Here is a 5583-nt window from a genome sequence, read left to right as displayed (position 1 = left end):
ATCACATTTTGTGCATGCAGAAGCCAAGCGTTCTTTATTAAATATTACAATATAATGTCCCATACAGCTAAGAAAGCTCACTTGATCTGTGGCAGAGGCGTCTGAGAGTGAGCAGGAGAGTAGTCTTCAGGGTACAGGGATCACTGGAAAAGTCATTAAGAAAGAAACTCCTGGATCATATAAAAATTTTGGTCATCACAATCGCTGTCTGAACTTTTAAAACATTTTTCCCCTGAATATGACATAACTTTTACATACTGCTTATAACTGAACTATTATGCTTAAAATTAAAATAACCGAGAGCACTATTTAGCTTAAGTGAAGGTAACAGATGAGGGAAATACACGTCTTGACAACAAAAATGTACATATGTTTAAACATATAGGTTAAGTAAATATTCCTCCTGTTAATAGAGTTATTTGTACTTACCAAATATCTCATCTTTGGAGAGTTTAGACAAATCTTTATCTTCTAACTTCTTGTCTCGGTTGATCTCACAGCTGTAGCCCTATGTGGAGTGGTCACCTATAACTCCAGGGATGGTTGATCTTTACTATTCAAATGATCACAGTGCTTCCTATGGATGGCGACTTGGTCTGTGTCATTATACTGGTATCACAGCAGGGTCTATTTTGAAAAAGTAAATGGAAAGTCACATTATACAGGAAATTAAATAACAATATAGAATTTTGAAACTTTCTGTGGACAAGATTATCTTCTTTATGAACCAAATGTTAATAACATTAATAGAATCAGGCTTGTTAGAAATCAAAATTTTCTAGTCATAATAGCCTTTTAACTTTTTATTTAGACATAACCAAATCTTGCTTTTTATTATAATGGTTGGAAATGGCATGGGCTCTAGAATGATTCCTTGTATTATTTTCCATTTCCTTTTTATAAGATTATCGATAATTCTTGCTTAATTATTAACACCTTAGGTTTCAAATTTATCAAAAACATTACTACATAAGTTATAAACCACCATATATAAAGCAGTTGTGTAAGCCCCCCGAAGCTGGACCTCCACTCAAGTCCCAGGATGAGCTGGCCAGCACCCCAGTGACCCGAGAGAAAACCACACCTGATGCAAACTGCAAGAGGTTTTATTATCAGCTAGCTGAGGACAAACTCCTTCCGCAGTGCAGGGCAGGGGAGTTCCACCCCAAGCGGTGACAGTAGGGGGCTTTTAACAGCTAGCTGAGGAATTGGGAGGAGTTGGGAGGAGAGTTGGGAGGAGTTGGGAGGAGTTGGGAGGAGAGTTGGGAGGAGTTGGGAAGAGAGTTCTTCTCTTCTGGGTGTTCTTGGTGAAATTTACAAGGCAGGAGGGGGTAGTGAGTTCTTTCTGAATTTTTATCTCCATGTCCTCGGCACAGGAAGGTAGGCATCTCTGGTTGTAAAGTATAGAAACAAAAAGGCTTTTTGCTGGTTATAGAGAACAAAGAGCTTCTTTCTGGCTGTATTTTTAGAGATCAGGGAAAACAAGCTTGGGGAACATCCAGGGGCTTTACCTTCCAGGGAGAAACGCTCTTAAGTCGGGGTCCCACAGTTGTTAGAGATTGATGTCTTTGGTATAATATGGACAGAAGAATTAACCCACATTTGGTGTAGTTATCTTTGGGTTTAAGTATTTAGATTTAACTTATACACAGTCAAAACTGGAATATTCCTTGGAAGATTGAAAATAATTTCAGGTCAATTTAAAAACTATATTTTTCTCACAGATTGTATTGAATAGTGAGAAAATGCTTTTATTGTACTTTTTATTTAATATACATATACTATATTACCTACAGCATTCTCTCTTCTCCTTCTCCCTTCCATTTCCTGTCCCATCACCCTCTTCTTTCTTTCAAACTCATGATCACTTTTCTTTAGCTATTATTGTTACACATGCATGCATGTACACACCTATATGTTAATAAATATGTAAATATTGCCTGCAGAGCTTTACACACACATATATACAAATACATAAACATATATATGTTAATAACACACACACGTGTGCTTATGTGTGTGTGTGTGTGTGTGTGTGTGTGTGTGTGTGTGTGTGTGTGTGTACATACTTAGGGCTGACCACTTGGTATTGGATAACCAGCCAGAGACACATTCTAGCCATTTCTCAGCAGTCATTAACTGCCTTTAGCTCTTCATCTTAGAGATGAGCCTGTGAGATTTCCCCTATCCACATTGGAGTGTCCATTGTAGTTGTTTTCCTTTCTAAACTGTACATTTTATACTTCTTCCTATCACTCTTGCTCTTTTTTCATCCTAGATCTGAGTAAGAATGATTACTAATAATAACACATAACATCAATATTAGGCTGTCTTGAAATCTCCTCCAGCAGGGAAATCAGTCAATAACTTTTTTGTCCATTTGTTTGACTCTTGTTTTTTGAGACAAGATTTCCCTGTGTAACCTGGTTATCCTGAACACCCACTGTAGACCAGGCTGATCACAAACTCAGAGAGCCATCTGCCTCTGCTTCCTGAGTCCTGGAATTAAAGGTGGTACACCACGGCCACCCCACTGTTTCTGTTTGGTTCGTTTATTATTATTACTTTTAAAATTAGCCTCAAGCAAGTTCTTAGGACATGGGCAGTAATCAGTCACACATTTTGTTGAAATATCACAAAACTCATCTCAAAGTCAGTTCCTAAAATTGTCCCCATCTTGAGCTGGGCTTTCAATGTACACATCACTTTCAGTATTATATGGTTCCAGAAGATTAGCATCCACAATGGCAGGAACAATAGGTGGCAGACATGTCAGCAGAACAGCTGAGAGCTCACATCTCAAGCCATAAACAGGAAGCAGAGAGAGAGAGAGAGAGAGCCAAATATAAATAAAATGTCGCTGTCCCTGGTGACACACCTCCTCCACCAAGGCCGTACCTTCTAAGCCTCTCTAAACAGTACAAACAAACAGAAGCCAAGTATTCGAATGGCTGAAACTTATGAGGTATATCTCATTCAACCTCCATAGGAACGTTCACCATTCCTTCAATAATATGAGATCAAGTTAGCACAGAGGAGGCTTCTAGGCAAGATACAGCTGGTCTCCTCCATGCCCTGAACATCATACTGTCTTCAGCAATAGGAACATACCTGTAACTTCAGCTTCTAGGAGACAATCAAGGACTACAACAAGGCTGACATTGTTTGAGAGTTGCTTCAACTCCTCTGGCCAACAATTCAAAAGGAGATTTCTGATGCCTGGTATGGTTATTTTTGCTAGATAGTCTATTGCTCTTGGAGGGAGAATTATCACCCCATGTGGTATGACTTAATTTTAACTGGATGAATGTATGTGTATCAAATATAACATATATTATCTGTAATTTTGATAAACATAAAATATGATTCCCTATGGGTTTTTCAAACATTTATTTATCTCTGTTCTGTCACTCTTCCTCCATATTGCCTTTGTTCCTCACCGGTTAAAGGTCTGCCCCCAACATTTCCCACTTCCCCCCGCATAAGACCTATATTCTACTATTTATTTTCATTTCTACAGTTCCTTTAGCAACTGCCATGGTCTGTTTTCACTTTCCTGGTTTCTGCAGTCGCTCCAGGTTACACATTCAAATTGAAGACTGAGGTCCAGAAACTACAAGTCAGAAAGAGCAGGCAGCTATTGTCTTTCTGGTTCTGGGTTGTCTAGCTCAGTATATTTGTACTGCCATCCATATAAGGCCATCCTAGTGCCTACAAATATGACATCCTTTGCTTAACATCTGAATAGCATTCTATTGTACATATGTGTTACATTTTCACTATGCATTCACCCATTGAAGGTTGTTTCCATTTCCTGGAGATTGGGAGTACAGCAACAATGAGCACAGCTAAGCAACTGTGTATGAAATAGGATTCTAGTCTTGCCTGGAATGCAATGGCAAGAAGTGGCATCGCTGGGTCAAATGGTAATTTATTGTTAACTTAGTGAGTTTCCCACAGATTTCCAGAGAAGCTGCCCCAGGTTTTAATCCCACCAACAGTGAATGATTCCCTCCCCTCCCCTGTCTCACCACCATGTGGTCACTTGTCTTCTTGGATTTAGCCATGCTGACCATAGTAAGATGAAGTCTTGAAACTATTTTCACTTGCATTTCCCTAACTACTATAGAGGTTGAACACTTTCTGTGGTATTTCTTAGCCATTTTTGAATCTTCTTTTGAGAACTGTCTGCTCAGATCCACAGCCCATTTTTAAACTGAGTCATTTGTTTTTATGACCCTTTGGTCTTTGGGAAAGCTTTCCTCACTCCGTATGAGCTCTTGGAACCTGGGACTTGCTTATGTGTTCATGTAACTGACCAGTGAATTCTAGGAACTCCTCTGCCTCTATTTCCCCTGTACACCATCCTGAGCTTTGTATGTGGGTTCTAGAAATTCAACTCAGATCTTTGTGCTTAAACAATGTACTTTATCAACTGTGCTATCTCCGAGCCCTGGATTTATTTTTATTATTATATAACATTGGTAATGTTTTATAATGATGACGGTAATTATTACATCATTTGACATTTGATTGGGCTCACTGTTTAACTTTTTAACTCTTAGTCTTTTGACTAGCAGTTTGCACCTTAACTAACATAACCCTGAACTGCCGGGATGAGGACATTATTGGCAATAATCTCCCTTCTGGATCCCATTTGCCGCAGTAGTATTCTGTAACATCTTCCGTCTGTAGGACTCAGGCCAAGGCTGGCTAATTCTTTCATGACTTAGCACTTGAGTCATTTTGATTGTTCTCTGATGTGTGTTTTTTGAATGTCCTTTGACAGTGCTATATGCAGAACTGCACATAGCAGCAGTCCCCAGCGCAACTTCATCAGTACTTTATGTGGTTCCAGGATAGCATCAGCACCATGAGGTATGCTTCGTAATAATCTGACTGGCTTTCCTTCCTCATTTGTCAAACATCATGCAGACAGGTTGCTGAAAAGTCCACATTCACTCCCACAGTGCGTGCCACATTTCAGCTTGATAATAACGTCTAACTTTTCATTCCTAATCATTTTTATCATTAAAATAGCTTTGTTTTGTGATGTTGTATAGAAATAGATTTCTCCAGATGAGAGAATAGAAGCCCACTCCTGGGGAGTGAAGAGATTCACCACAGACCATATCTGCTCTGGAGACTTAATTCTGCTTCAGAATATGGTGGAGGAGAGAAGAGAAAGTTGATCAGATACTCCAGGCAAAGCTCGAAGCTCCTTTTGGACATTTCCTTCAGTAATGTATCTGTGGTAGGGTATAACTGTCAAGCCACTGAAAAGATCTTAATTTACTCTTTTTATTAAGTTAAACTGAAATGTGGACAGTAGTCATCATATTTTATTTTAGTAACAGAGAGCTAGGTGCTGGCACCAAGGGTCCAGAGACCATTAAAAAATTAAGCATGTATCTCTGTTTCAAGTTTTTCTCAAGTGCAGTTTTGGAGAGCATTCTCCATTTGACCTTATGTTACTAACATAGTGAGAATCACCATATGTGCTCCTTTGGGCTGCTGTAAAGGGACAATATATGCAGAAGGTGGCCCTTGTTATACATATCATATATATATATATATATATAT

The sequence above is a fragment of the Mus caroli genome, chromosome 4 (genome assembly GCF_900094665.2).
Source record: "Mus caroli chromosome 4, CAROLI_EIJ_v1.1, whole genome shotgun sequence".
Classification (NCBI taxonomy): domain Eukaryota; kingdom Metazoa; phylum Chordata; class Mammalia; order Rodentia; family Muridae; genus Mus; species Mus caroli.
Note: the sequence above shows the minus strand (reverse complement) of the source record.